Here is a 16,741-nt window from a genome sequence, read left to right on the forward strand (position 1 = left end):
GGAAGATAACATGACAGCGAGCAAGATATTGGCAAACATGAAACAATTTACATAATATTTATTTTAATGGCTTTACCATTAACGAATATTTGCAAAAACTCCCCATACTTATTGTCAAGCGTAATAGACAATCTTATGAATCCCATTAATCATGAATGATGTAGAGGAAAAAAACTACATTCTTGGCACTGCTAAGTGTATGAGACTAGACTTGTGACGTCACACGAAGAGGGGTATTGGAAAAGGTTACTCGGGTTATTCAAGTCGCCATATTGCTTTCGTGATGGTGTGATATTAGTAGAATGATAGTGGCGTCTAAATTTGGTCTTATATAATAGAATATATATGTCGTCTGGGTATTTCTCAAATACGACGTGGCGAGGCATGAAATGTACTGTTACCGGTTTTATTTATCATCTTGGGTTCTTGGACAACATAAATATTTGAAGAAAGTTTGGCGAATCCCAAAAATATTTATGAGGAAACAGAAGTACCATGAGTATCGCTACTACATTGTTAAAACCTAGAAAATATTTTAATAGTCAATAAGACCAAGACTCATTGGAAAATGGGTAAAGATGCTGATGGTAATCACGACCCTCACTAAAAACGAACAATAAAACTGAGATAATTTTTATTTCCCGACAGTTTACACCAGCTTTATAGTATTCAAGCCGAAGCCCCTCCAATAAATTAAACATCAATAGTACTCTACATACAGGTATAAGAGATTTAGAGAATTCTTGGCACTGTCTCTTAGACGGCCATGACGCCGAACAGCCATAGACTGTGACCAAAATTGTGACGTCACTTTACTCCGAGCACGCGCTCAACGTAATATGTATCGTGACATTCATTAACGAGGTATATGGTTGATTGCACGCATGCGCGACGCGTTATGGTGATTAATAATGTTGTTATTATATTAGGTGATGGGGAGAGGAGCTCGTGGCTAATCTATAACTGCATAAATTGGTCAATCGCGGGTTAATCTACGCTTGACATGGTCGGACCGACGATGTGTGAGCAGCTATGTCATAAAGAGTTCCTCCGTGTTTTGGAAGGCACGTTAAATTGTGGGTCCAGGCTATTATTCACACATCTTTGAAAGTCATTAAGGGCACGGGACAGTCAGAAGCCAGAAAGTCAGACAACTAATCTAACTTACGTATGGGGAATCGTGTTGGACAGCAATACTCAAAGGCACAAACGGCTCATTGATCACCACAACTGATGTCTTACGCCCAGACGATTCAAACTCTAATACATAATAACAATACATGAATATAATCTCTAATACATACGCAACAGAACATATATTACGATGACGATACCAACTAGACAGGATGACTTCACTATTAAACGACACGGGGAGATAGGGTCCCGACCTTTGCCCGATATTGACTAACGAATACGTATTCTGTTGATATGGATATTACCAGATGTAATGCTAGCTCGCACGTGATAAGTGATGATGAGGGGAATTTCAACAACCGTAAATTATTTCACCAACTAGAGTGGACCAATATCTCCTCATCTACGGTTTGTATCATTTTTTTAATAGTGGATTTTTTCAAATAAATGATTATTTGTTTGTTTGATAGAAGGATCGCAAAACTTTAATTAAGGAAGTAAAGTAAAATATGCCGTTTTAACTTGTCTTCGGAGTGGGTTGAAGTCATTAGGTATTCATAACAAAAAATACTCTTTTTTTCTTTGTTGAACTTTTTGATAACTGTTTACTGAAATCAATGATACATCCTTTTCTCATTTAAATATTATTTTTTGCAAGGGAGATTCTTAACTTAATTTATAGTAAATTTGATAACAAGCTAGTTCTTTATAAGGATCAGTTTCCTTTAGCGCATTCATGAAGTTGTCTTTTTTTTTAAATAGTCCTGAGTTTCTTGTTTGTATTGAAAGTCGCGATCACCTCTCAATAAAAAATAACATATCTGAACGAATGCAAAATGCAAACAATGACTGTTTTCAAGCTGTGTAAGGATACATTTCAGTAAGAGAACTTTCTCTTTCTGAGAAAACACTTTATCACTATTTTAAGATCTGACATAATATAGACACTAAGTGACGACGACATCATGTTTGTGGTCTGAATATCTTTAGACTTTTCCTCTTTCCACTTTTCACTTTTGGGAAATCAAAGAGGAACTAAGTCCTACCCGATAAAATCCCTCTATTCATGGGCCTACACTATTCTTACATCAGTGACCCATTGGAGCACAGGCTTTATCTTTTACTTCCGAATTATAATCGAGACTTTACAAGCCTTTAGTCACACTAATCCTCTGCATTAATCGGAAACCAAATTAAAGTAAAGCAAAAGTTATCGTAGAAAATAACTACCGTCCAAACAGAATCTGAACCGAAGTTACCGCAGCCACCTAAAACCATGCCTAGTCAAACATAACATCTAACATCGAGATACTGAAGTACAATACGAAATATCAAAGTAAATAATGTTCTGACAATAAAGATAATGAGTACACACATTATCTAAATGTTTATGTAAATATTTTTATTCTTTTTATTTCCTTAGCGGTAAACGGCGATGGGTCAAAGATCGAGTGTTGCGGTACGTACACAAAGGCGTTTTGTTGTTACTAGGAGCGATATTGACGTGTTTTTACTCACTTTTTGTAAGATAGGATCATATTTAAATTTAAAGGAAATATGTATGGAAGCAATTTTTCCTGGATAGATTTTTCCCAAGCTTCAAGTCGATGGGCCGGATTTCGGAGTCACGAAAACAATTTCTGTAAGAGACTTTCTGATCGGCTGCGTTTTATTTTTCAGTTAAAGATAAAATTAAAGGGAAAATGTTTCGTCATTTTTAATTAATTGTTTAAAACTGCTTATGGTACAGCCTTTAATTTAGGTACTTACATCATTTTTTTCTTAACGTGTATTTTAATTCATAAAAAAGGTTAGGCTTGTAAGTATATGATATTATTAACAAAAAAATAATTAGTAAAAAAACTATCCTGACCTACAGGATAGTTTTTTTAATTCTCCCAAATTCTAGAAGCCTTTTGGTAACATATAATATAATTTATCTTTTCTGGGGTTTAGAAAAAATATCGAGACCACCAGCTCACTAAAATGCATTCATTCGCATATTATGGTAAGAGAAAATAATGCATTCTAACAACTCCACTTTATACTTCTAGAATATTTTATGTATTCTCAAATGAAACGTTGCTTCACTTGAGTAAATATATTTTCACATGTTTTTGTATATATTTCCTTAACTTTAGGTACTATATAAATTATATGCAAATAAATACATGAAAAACTATTCGCGCAGTGGATGCTATGCAAATCGATTATTTTGCTCATGAGATTCATGTCTGGCAGAAAAAAAAAAAAAAAGATTTTTGGTTATCGAACTGCTATAAGAAAGCTGCAATCATAAACTGTAATTTGGATCTTTAACGGTTATAAATGGGGTGAAGTTGGAACAGGATCATTTTGGCAAACTCGTTTTTTTTTTCATAATTTCGGGACACACTCAACTATTGGGACAAGTTTTCTCGAGATTAAAAAGTGGTTTAAAGAGACCTTTATCCATAAGTGACTTACTTATGGGACAATAATAAAAAGTTTGACAAAATGATTTCTTTGGAGTATTTTATCATTATACTCATAACAATGGGAAAACCGGTAGGTTTAAAATTGTGCATAATTTTCTAAATAAAATTGTTTGACATTATATTACTGTATAACCTAAAGTAATAAAATAAATTTAATCACCAATAACCATAAAACGAAACAATAAATATTGTTGATAAATTTTCACGATTACGGACACTCGTTTTATATCAACATTGATAAATGAAAGATTTCCTATTATCTAAGTTGTTTTGTTCAAAGGCGAGATTGGTTGTCAATTTTTGATTTGCCCTTCAAATAAATCTGATAATAAATTTTAAAAAGAAACTTCACGAAAAATTTTTCGACAGTTATGAGCCATTTTTCAATTGTAATTACCAAAAGTCATAATAAAATCTAAAAATATAAGCAGTTTACTTACTCGTCATTGTCATTTCGAGAGCGTTTATTCTGCCAAATATTGTGCCAAAAATAAGGACACGCTATTCACAATGTATTACCAAATTCACTTACACAAACCACTTTAATAAATAAAAAAAAAAACACTATTTCACGACAAATTTCATACGTAATCAGTGATCACTAACATAAAAAACTAATAAACAAAAGAAAAAAAAAACGTTTTCAAAATTGGAACACGCGCGAACCCCGGCAGAGTATGGGCACAACACAAACAAAGCTAACGCTTACAGGCCGCGCGTCCGCGTCAGCTCGTTACAAAAGTAAATAAAATTATTATCAACAGAGTGATACCGGTTCGGCCACTCAAAGCGTACTGCGCGCCAATACCAATTGCGAATAATGTTATCCAAATGTAAAACTCGTTATGTATTTATTTATTCGAAGAGTGTAGATACAAAATTCTTTGTTCTTTTTTTTTATTTGGATCGTTGACTTTTGACACTCGGCCGGAAAATGGTTCGCGCGGGACATCATGTTAATTATAGCAGCGCATAGAGACAGTTGAATAGTTTTATTTTGGTCTTTAAATAAATTTCGAAGGGCGTTCGTGTGGTTAAATGTGTATTACGATAGACCACAAAATAACAGCACTTTTTACGTTAGTGTTTTGTCTCCATTACTAAATAAATATTATTTAATTGGTACTTAATGACAGCTTTTTAAACATTTAATTCAAATTTTTAATTACGGAATGCAACAATCAAAACTTTTCAATGACTTTTACAGAAATTTTGTGCTTCATAACAAAATGATCTCAACATAATACTCGTAATAAAAAAAACAATTCTACAAACATTACGCTTTTAGTACATCAATCTAAATAAAGTTGTATGTTGTACTTATGTAAAAATGTGTTAACACAATATCGTTTGGAATGAGTCCAAAATACTCGGATCGTGTCGTATTTAATGAATACCTCACAACGCAGTCTGCGTTTAACGTCTTTTTAAACGACTTTAACAAAAGGAAGAGGTTTTGTATTCCGGTGTCAATATATCTTTTTGAAGTTCCGAAGCCCGGATAGGCATCTTTATTAATGGGAAGTGCATTGTCACTCATTTAACAGAAATTAAAGAAAAGAAAATCGATACACCTAAAAAAAAAACAAAAGTGGATAATATGGCAAAAGAAATAATTCACCCTTCCAAACTCGACAAGCGATCATAAACAAAATAAAATCCAATGTAAAACCAATAGACAAGCTATTATCCTTGACTCGTAGACGACGACCTTCGCAAATGGCGACGCGATCACAAAACCGTTTATGTTTACTTCCTTCTTCATAATTACATAATTCCGTTGACAGATGACACAGATGGCGGTTAAATAACAGCTTCCGATGATCGAAATTCAAAATTAATGTTCAAATTGGTGGTTCAAACTTTCAAATGTACATAATTATATATTTTTTTTATTAAAAAAAAATATGTAAATCTCTTGTGATGTTCTACGACTTTTAATAATAAAATAACTCGTTTGTAATTGCCAAAATGGCTTCCCGTTTTTTGTGTCGAATCGAATAACACCAGCTAATATGAAATCGATCATCACAAACACTACGAATTCGTTTTTCCTTAGGCAACGAAGGGCATTCGGATGTTAGTTATTAAGCTATATTTGACAAATCTCGTATAATTCAGACAAAGAGATTTTCGTAAGTAGCAATTATTAGGGGTGATGATGGAGGCAAAAAAAGCTTCGTATTCTTGTACAATACTAGCATTCATCTTTATCCGATGTGACAGAAAACCAACGTCAATGCCTGGAAAGAAGAAAGAAGTGACACAACATCAAATATTAAGATTTTTTTAAAACATAGGAAACGCGGTTGGAGCACACATATACTGACTTCCATACTTTCTGTAGAATTATAACACATAGATACAGGATTAGGCCACAAAGGGCTTAAAATAAAACCGACAAAATTCGTACAGTAATCCACATCCCTCCACATTTACAAAACGACAATTAACGACCTTATGACTCTGTTATAAGGAATGTATTCATTAAAACTTGCTGATCACTGTGCGCTCATTGAATACAGGAAAACGGATGGAGATATCAATAACATAATGATTAGAATTCTGTCCAAACTTGTCTTCGATGTTCAAGGACGTTGTGCTACGGAATCCTTGTAACTGAAAAAGAACGTTGCTCTTTAAAATTCTCCTTTTTTATTCAATCCTATTCCTAGGATGGTGTCAAAATGATACAGTTAGAAAGCTTTCAGAATCTTTATATTCATGTTCAAAGGCCAATGGAGTCCGAAACTAGTCAGGCAATGTGAAACACACTACAAAAGATAGTAGAGAAGACTGAGATGCAATAATTGATACTCTCATTTGCCAATCTGATTTCCTTATCCCATTTTACACCACCAATTTTTATCAAACATAACAAATATAAAGCCTAGGGAATACGCCGTCTCACTTGGACAGTGCAACAGACCTACCCTAAGGCCTCTTAGTATACCCATAATACGTACAACAAAAATAAAACTCTACAAAATAACACTATCTTTGCTACGTCACAATTTTCTCAGACAAAATCGTAAATTAAATCGCGTACCAAGTTTAGAGCAAATTACATTTAATGACAAATGAACGATCAGATCATTCATGGGTTTACAGCTATTTGTCATCAACATTCCAATGTATTTCTATCTTTTATTACCTTAGGGTCTACCACCATATCTTGAGATACAACTGTTTTAGATTTAGGAGGGAGATAGCGCGCTACGGAATGTAGAGCGTTGTCTCTTTTCGACATCTGCTACAGTTTTCAGACTCCTTCGGTTAAGTCACTATTAGAAATAAAGTTTAGTTGTAAGTTGGGTCATATGATCAAATTAAATTGTGTTGTGTGGGCGAGTGGGTCCTTAGTCTTTAACTAAAGATAAACAAAAAGCCTTTTTTTAAAGGCGTATTATATCTTTGACCGCTTTGAATGTATGTATGTGGTGGGTAACTTAAAAGGGTAAAACGATTCGGTTATTTCCTTATTTGTAAGTGGGCTTTCTGGTGATGGTTCTTAGACATACGTTGCCAATTGGCCATTTCAAAACCATAAGCATTTTGTAAGAGGTGTTATAAACCACGATCGTTTGTAGCATAGTCGCTCCTAAAAGGGTGAAACGATTTCGAGACGGTATTTTTTTGTAGGATTTAAAAAATAACCTTTTATGACACTATAAATGCATATGTACTAACAACTGACCTATTAATACTTCTTATATGTTATTGCCAAACTATAAATCATTAATTCACTATAAATGAAATACTAAATTGTTTCCCTGAACATTGAAATAATAATATGCCCACGCTGGTGGTCATATGCTATCGAGTGTTTTGCAGAAGTAGCCTCGCTCGCACTATTCATATATGGGTCACGCGATATCACGCCTTATCTCTTAATTAAGTTAATTAAATGCCGAAAGTTCTACTTAACAACAAATTTAATGTAACTGCAAGAAATTTCAAGAATCAATCGCTTTATAAGTATAATACAGTAATTTGTATGAAGTATTCTAAAGATGGTGTTTAGTAATATACGTGATATTCTTGATTATAACAATTATCACGTTTGTTTCAATGACAGTTATATGAGATAAAAGATTTCATCACCAACATCAGATATAACCTTTCAATAATTCTTATTATTCATCTACATAACACAGGTTTCCTGACTTTTCCTTACCAACCCTCTAGAAATAATAACAATACAACGATAATACTTCTGCACAATTTTTTTTTTAGGGTTTTGCCAATCTGCTGACTTGCGCAACAATTACTGCCAGTGTCGCGTAGTGACCACACAATATGGGTATTCTGCGGGCTTAAAACTTATAAGTTTTCTGCACATATTCATTAGAAAAAAAACTTAAACATAACTTGACACATGTCAAAATCATCGGAGGTACGATTACAGACAAAAAAAAACGCATTTTTCTATAAATACTAAAAGTATAAAAAGTAATATTAACAAAAAGAAATGACGCACGTCGTATTATGAAGACATGACAGCTGATTTCGGTAGCCATATTTGATAGCAACGTTGAATCAGATTGGTCTATGTAGGGGTCGACGACATCCAGACAAAACGTGATGAATTAGGTTGTTACAAGGAGAAATAGTGTTGCAAATAATATAGATGGCGCGAAAACTAGTATGATATAGAAGTAAAAGGTCAATTATTGGTGTTTGAAGCATATTAATTCAAGAATTACATTAGATTAGAATATTCTTTATTTTACAACATGAAATTGCAGCAGTGATTCATAATACATACAGTGTTAGGGTACAATGGCGGAAGCAAGAGAAGCTAGCGACACTCGACCCAAGTATAGCGGAAAGGATAAATCTTAAAGAATCAATTACCAACAGGAGATTTTTTAGAACTAAAATCTATCTTTGCAGGTAACCTAATACGACAGACGAGATACAAAATGAGAGAATGAATGATGAAGATTCAAAAATACAGAATTAAAATAGTTTTTGATAAATATACCTTTTTTAAACACATTTTTTTTTCCTATTTTCAGACCCAGTCATCATCTCTTTACGTGGTTAACAACTAGCGGCAAACCGAAGTATTTTTCTGACGTTGTGGGATAGCTATTCGCGATAGTTAGCACTATTTACATCTAGCCTAGATTGAACTACTGTGTTACCCAGTTCCCAGATATAGACTTTTAATTGTTTGTTTATTTAGAGAACCGTAAAACGGGAAATGGATTTGAGTATTGTTTGAGTCAGGATTCATTCCTTTATAACGTGATAGAACATTTTATGGTAAAACTAATCCATACTAATATTATAAATGCGAAATATCTCTCGCTCTCTTGCTTTCAGGCCAAAACTGCTGTATCGATTGTTATAAACTTAGGTGCGCACATAATGTAGAACTGAGAAAAGACAAAGGCTACTTTTAACTGTAATAAAAAGGTTGTAAGGGAAGGTAATGAGGGGTCAAAGTTTATTTTTGGAATGGTATACGACTTTGAAATTTAGCTTAATTATTGATTACTAGCTGTTGCCCGCGACTTCGTTCCCGTGGGTAGAAGAAGATATATTATAAGTTATGATTTATACCCGTCCTGTTTTTTTTTCACATTTTCCATTGTATCTTCGCTCCTATTAGTCGCAGCGTGATGGTTTATAGCCTAAAGCCTTCCTCAATTAATTGTCTATTCAACACAAAAAGAATTTTTCAATTTGGACCAGTAGTTCCTGAGATTAGCGCGTTCAAACAAACAAACAAACTCTTCAGCTTTATATATTAGTATATGTAATAATAATAATAATAATAAAACCCCTCGGGGCTAGTCGTTTTCTCTCTCCATGGGAATAACGCATGACCAGAGGGTATATTAGTATGCTTTTTCAAACCTTGAGATGTAAATAAAAAATGTGTCTGAAGGTATATGTAGGAGCATACATCCGCAGGGCAGCTTGTGGCGAGCTGTTTGTGAGTAGCGACACAACGGAACCTGAATGCCCCAGGGGGTCACTCTTTACGGGGACTCCCAGCTCTTTCTTGCCTTAACTGGCTGGCTAGAGAGGGGTCGCTAGAGCTAAATGCTCGGGGGTGGAAGTGTCTAATGGCGTAATAACGAGGAAACCCGCTCCGGGTCCGTGACCCGCGATGGTGAAATCGGTGTCGCACCTCTCTACACCCCTAGCCACTCGCACTGGTGTTGCCCACCTGCTGTCAATCGTGACGGTATCATAGGGGGCCCATCTAGTGAGTGGCGAGTCACCGCCTGCCAATTTATTTACATCACCATGTGTAGAGAGGCAGGTGCCATAGTTTACCGGATAATTTAAGGAACTGGTCCACGTAACAATGTCTCATATATATTATAATAGTCTAATTGATTTTACACACATACTTGCAATAGTTCTGCATCTACTTTGGATTCTTCATGTCTGTTCTCCCATAGAGCAGAGGTGAATGATCCCTAGTAGATGCCCCATCACTTTGTAGATTAAAGTTCTCAAGAAGGCCTCTGCACGTTGGACCTGTGTCCCCGTTCACGCCTTTAAAAAGGACCGGGTCTCTTCGCATGAAGTTAACCCGTGAATGAAAAGAGATACATAATAATAATAATAATAATTTATTTATTACCACATAACAATTTACAGTGTGACTCATTGTGTAGTATAGAATTAGCAGGTTACAATAACAATATAATCCAGATGAAACCTTACAAGTAAATTGTAGTTTACAAAGTTTTTGATCTCTGGTACCCAAGCTAAGATTAAACTTGTGTTATGGGTACCAGGTCTCTCTCTCATTATGAAACGGGATATTAATTATAACAATTCAGAGTTGCATAGTGTTATGTGTTCTGCATTTATGTATATATATATATTCTTCAATATGAATTAAAGGAAAAGAAAGAAAGAAAATAAGTGCTGTAGATAATTATGTGTGGCCTCTTTAAGTGGGTAACCATTCTGGTGGTGTGTAAGTGTGAGAGTGTGTAAATGTGACAGTGTGTAAGTGTGACAGTGTGTATGTGAGTGTGAGCGTATATTGAGTGTGTGGCGTGATTGAGTTGTGTGAGCAAATGCACATTATGGTGTAATAAATTTTTCCAATTCGTCATATGTAAAGTTCCTGATCCATTTACTGACTATCTGTTTACATTTATGTTTATTTACACTATATATTTCACATTCTTTATTTATTTTGTTATAAATGTAACTTCCAAAAACTCGAAAATGTCTTCGAGCCATTGTGGTTCTATGTCTTTCGGTTGGACAGACATAAGTAAACCTTCGTTTCTTCTGGTACGGTTCTGCGCTATACTCCAGAGTTATATGTTTGCGTAGTACAGTGTTGAGCACAAAGAGCTGTCTCACAGTCAGGACCTCACAGTCCTTATATAGTTGAGTCGTGTCATATCTATAGTGTTTGCAAGTCATGACCTTGAGTACTGCTCTCTGCGCCCTTTCCAATTGCAACAAGTTAGTTTTAGGTGCACCGCCCCATACTGTTACACCAAAAGTTAGTATAGATTGGCATAGTGAGTAGTATACAGTACGCAGAGTGTCAAAGTCAGCAGAATAACGCAGCCGTTTAAAAATTGCAATCAGTTTTCTCACTCTACCTGTCAATGTTTTGATTTGAGTATTCCATGAAATAAGGTTATCTATCATGATTCCAAGATACCTGACCTCAGTAGCTCTAGTCATCGGCAGGCAAGTACACTGCTTCTGGTGTCTGTCGCAAACATGAGCTCTAATGACAAAAGACTCATCTGGTTGAGAAGTCGATGTCATGGAGAAAGTAATATAGTTTGACTTTCCAACATTTAGTGTAAGTATATTAGCAGATAGCCAAGACATGATAGCATGTAATGCTGATTCAGCTCGATCGCGTACCTGCTGCCAGTTGTTCCCGTGGACTAAGAGAGCTGTGTCATCTGCATACGTATATATGGTACAGTTAGGGAGGGTTAAATCACACAGGCTGTTTATGTAAATTAAGAATAGGGTAGGTCCTAGGATCGATCCTTGGGGAACACCATAGGATAGAGAGTGTTCGTCACTTACATAAGACCCTATCTTTGTACACTGGGTTCTCCCTGTAAGATAACTAGAGAGTAACGCAAGCTCAGAACCTCTTATTCCGATTCTCTCCAGTTTGTCGATTAAGATAGGAACAGAGACAGTATCAAAAGCCTTAGTCAAGTCCAGGAAGATGCCAAGACATTTGGAGCGTTCGTCTAGTAACCTAACAGCGTTGTCAATAAAGGCGCTAACAGCATCCTCGCAGGATCTAGTTCTACGGAAGCCATATTGGTTAACAGATAGAATGTTTTGTGTTTCTAAAAAAGTCATTAGACGATTGTTAATTATCTTTTCTATTATTTTTGACAAAGCTGGTAGGACCGATATAGGCCTATAGTTGTTGACACTGCCTCTGTCTCCACTCTTATAAACAGGTGTAACAATAGCCTTTTTTAGGACTTCGGGAAAAATACCCTTAGAGAAACATAAGTCGCAAATGTGTGTTATAAGCGGAACCAGGACATTTTTACTCAATTTTATCATCTTAATCGTAATGCCATCCCATCCCGCGGCAGAATCAGCTCGTAGGCCCAAAATTACTCTTTCAACTTCGGAATTATCTGGGGTGAGGATAACGAGAGATTTTAATCGTATTTTCGCATTTTGCTGGATATGTTGGGAACGATTTCCATGCATGTGTCTGGCTGCCAGGCTACTACCAATGTTAGCGAAGAAACTATTTACGTTATTTGTCGAAGTTTTACTATCAAAACCAGAATTAATTATTAGATCTGTTGGAGGAGATTTGGTGATTTGTCTATGCGCAATATTGTTAATGACTTTCCATAGTTTTTTCGGATTATTTTTAGATTTAGTTAATTCATTGTTTTCATAATTACATTTTAGTCGGTGTAATAACTTATTGCAAAAATTGCGATATCGAAAGTAAGTTATTTTTAGTACATAATTATTGGGTGAGTTTTTGCACTTTCTGTGCAGTTTATCCCGATTTCTTATACATCTAAGTAATCCGGGCGTTATCCAGGGTTTAATAATTCGTAACTTTGAGGGAACAGAACTTACTTTAGTATTTTGTTGGATAATGGTTGATATTTTGTTTATCAGGATTTCCGTAGCTTGGTTAGGATCGTCTGTTAGTAATACAGGACTAAAATTCGTCTCGTGTATGTCAGAGGTAACTTTATGCAGATTAATTTTTTTGACCATGTTAGTACCGTTTCTTTGTAGTCTTGTTGGTTGCTTTATACAGACAATCACTGGGGCATGATCCGTAATATAAGTATCTAATATAAAACAGACCACTGGTTCTATAACCTTGATCATAGTATGATCCAAGCAACTTTGTTCCCTAGTAGGCGTTGTGTAAGCAGGTAATAATCCATGCATAGCAATTAGGTTCATATACTCATTGCAATTGGAATCATTGTTTTTTGGGCTGATATTAATGTTAATGTCTCCCATTAAAATTACATTTGTAGTAGCGGACATAGATTCTAAAACTTTATTGAGACTATTTATAAAATTATCAACTAGTCGAAAGCATGGAGGGCGGTATACTGCTATTATGACTATATCCAAGCTAAGTTTACAAATAAGACAGTTGGCGTCTATGCCCTGTATCTCTTCGACGTTGTGTTGTAGATCTGAATTAATGTAAATTGCTAGTCCATCGTTCTGATTATGGTTATTTTTTGAAGAGTATGCCGAATAGCCTGGGAATGAGGGGATGGTTAAGGTTTTACTAAGCCAACATTCTGAGAAAATTATGACATCACACTTTAATTTCAGCGAGGACAGCAATACTACAGCGTTATTAAAATTTTTATTAATACTACGGATGTTTAAGTGTAAAAAGTTGATTGTTTTTCTATCGTTACCTAAAAGCTGGTCACATTCCTGCGGGATACAATTATAACATTCAACCGATCCATATGAGTCCAGATTATCAATAACTTCATTTATATTGTTCATGTTTAAGAAAATTTTTAGTCCCGATTAACTTCCTCGAGTATAAGAAGGAAAAATGATAAACATTATGTGCATGAATAAACAAACACAAGTTGTACAAGAAACTACACCAATATAAATAATTATGGTTGATATACGATGTATTTTTGCTTACCATTGCATGTGCTGTTTTGTATGATGTGTGTTTGTAGTGTGCGTGATGTGTACTTAACTTGAAAACAAGTCTTATAAAGTGTGTATGCTTTTGTTTGCGTGAGTATGAGGCCTTACAAATAATATTGATAACTATCTCATATATAATTATGTAAAAACTAACTAAAGTAACAAACGAAGAAATTATTACCAAAACCAGATCATCACTCTGCCGCGTGCAGGATTTTATGGAGACACTGTGTAGACTGAATTCGAACTGATTTCTCTCCCTCTTTTTTCCGAAGAAAAATCTTGTCATTGGACAGCCAGCAGAACTGATATCCGTTAGATTTAGCGAATTTACGAGCCTCGTAAAACAGCTGCCTCGCACTCGCTGAAGGCCGGTCTGTGATATAGACAGGAAAGCGCTCTCCCAGAAGCCCGAGGTGACCACTATTTAATTTTTCGGTATTAGATTTCCCTTTATTAAACTCACGCAAAGCTGACAATATGCTATTTTTCTTAGTGACTGAGTGGAGCTCCACTATAATTTGCTTAGTCGGGCCCTGTTTACTTTGAAGTCGGTAAATATCTCTTATATCTGACTGTTCTACTTGAATTTTAAGGGGCGTACAGGCACGCATGAATGTGTTAAGTAAGGAATTGGCGTCCTCCTTTTCCGTTGGTCCTATATTTCCGACTTCTAAAACAGCCGAACGACGACTGTCTTGTATGTCTTTTAACTGTTTTTCTAATTTGTTTATGTAATTACGCTGTTCTAAACGCTCATTTTCTAGCTTGTCAACTTGCGACTTGACTTCTTCATATTTTTCATTCATTAGATGCGCTGAGTCCTCGATCTCGGTCTTGATACTCTGAAGTTTTTCATTTTGTAGTTTTAGTTCAGACAATTCTAACGTTATTTTTGACATAAAGTTTTTTAAGGCAGTCTCCTGGTCCGTATTCCATTTGGTGAGCATTTCCCGTATTTCTGTCTTGAAGTTCTCTAAATCACTTGCAGGATCAGACTCTGACCGCGGTCGTTTTGATCTTTGAGTTATATTAAATAGTTCGGTGTCTCTACTCTTTTCTGAGATGTTTGGGTTTGATAACGCCCTATGAACTTCAGTTTTCGGTGTAGTTGGCGGCGTGCGCTTTAACAGGGACATATTTAGAGTGTATGAGTAAGGACGTACGGCGCCTACAATTTTGTTCACGGCAATCTGTTTCGCGTAGAATTTTGTTGTAATGTAGTTTTAATGAAGGGTAACGTTATAGACCGTATGCGTTGCTTACAGCAGTAGTAGCTCGAAGTAAATTAAAGTGTGTCTTGCAGCTCGGTATTATGTAGTGCAGGTACCTCGTAGCTCTTTTCGCGGATATAGATAAGCAATTTAGTCTTTCGACGTCACTGTCACTCTGGCTCAACGGTCAACGTGTCATCCATTCAGGCGCCAACGTGAATCGGGTTCAAATCCACGCTACAGAGTCACTCTTTTTGAGAGTTTATAAAATTCTTGACTCACCAATTGTAGGTTGTCCTCACCTCCGATCTCGATATGAGTGAGACTTCCGACACAAACAAATATGTCTGCCGTGTCTTACGGCAACCTCCTCAAGAAGAAAAAGGAGATGTAGATTAGTATAGATTAGTATAGATTAGTATAGAGTATAGATATAGATTCAAATAATGAAATGTGTGCAGAGCGGTTTTTTTGGGTATTTTGCTGTTAAAATTACTAATCCTAAGTTTTTCTAGTAGTTTATCAAATGAATCACACAAATTATCACCTAAAGGTGGCAATCATGCTTATGACAACTTTCCCCATAAAATGTTACCTTGACATTTCCTCTTCAATCTCTGACATCCGCCATTAAACTTCAAGTTGTGACGTCATAGAATGACGTTTGAAAGATATCGCATATCTTATTAGTAGCATCAGATAAATGCAGGAAATTAGGATTGTTATAAATAGTTCGTAAGTATGTAGATTAGGGCATTATAGTATTATCATTGAATGAATTCATTCTTGAGCAATTTTTAAGTATGTTGCCGCTACAAGAACAAATAATAAGAATGGAGGTCCAGCAACGCATGATATGGTCTTCAATTTTATCGGTGATCAACATTTTCTAGCAATATCGTTCTATTTGAACGGAAAACTCAGAATCACGAGCCCGACTCGCACTTGACCGGTTTTTTATAAAACAGATTATATTTCAAACAGATTAAAATCTCAAAAATTAAAACTAATAACTACAACAAGCTAATATTACTTATAGAATATGTATAGCAATCAACGATGCCAACATTATTGCTATTAATATCTTGTTAGGCACTCAGATACATTGCAATCGTAGTGACAAATTTAGAATATGTTTTTGTTACTGTACCTGCATATCATGTGTTTAAAATAGGCTTTAGTAAGCAATTCTACCGATCCGGACCCGTGACGTCATCTACAATAATACAACTCTTCTAAGCTTCTGGATATTAGGATTTAAGGAACTCTCTATCGTAGTGAATTGGAACAGAAACAAGATGGTTTTACGTAGATCACTAGAAACTGGCCAGGATGATTATCACCACATCATAAAGTAAAACTAAATAAATATGCTGTTATGGATATGACAGTTTTTTAAGACTAGCTAATGCACGCGAATTCATGCGCAGGCCTATGAAAGAATGTTTGGAATTGTTCAAATTCGAGTTATTAGTTTTGAGAGGACGCACCTTCTCCACATTTTTGTATCTTTTCGCTATCTAACACTGAAAATATTTTTAAATCAACCAGTAGGTAGTTCCTGTGCGTTCAAACAAACAAACTCTTCAGCACTATAATATTATTATTAAATATTTGTGTGGTTTGACGGACAGCTTCTACAATGGACCGATTTCTAGCCTACGTGCAGAAAAGGGACCTCAGAACCAGTAACCAATATACTCATTCGTAGGGCTCGATAAACGGTCGTAGACCCCTATGAATGAGTATAGCGTATTCTATACGTTA

At 35.4% G+C, this 16,741-nt stretch overlaps 1 protein-coding gene across 7 annotated transcripts in view; it reads right to left on the reverse strand.

Moving 5' to 3' along the window:
- LOC113494329 overlaps positions 1-16,741 on the reverse strand; it is a 96,842-nt gene that overhangs the window by 62,405 nt on the left and 17,696 nt on the right. The window contains exon 1 of one of the 7 annotated variants that reach the window (XM_026872626.1): positions 4,052-4,415. The exons of the other annotated variants lie outside the window; for them this stretch is intronic. The gene's annotated coding sequence lies outside the window, so the exon portion shown is untranslated. Of the gene's footprint in view, positions 1-4,051; positions 4,416-16,741 lie in introns of those variants that run through there. 7 annotated transcript variants of the gene reach the window in all.

This window comes from Trichoplusia ni, chromosome 5 (assembly GCF_003590095.1).
Source record: "Trichoplusia ni isolate ovarian cell line Hi5 chromosome 5, tn1, whole genome shotgun sequence".
NCBI lineage: Eukaryota > Metazoa > Arthropoda > Insecta > Lepidoptera > Noctuidae > Trichoplusia > Trichoplusia ni.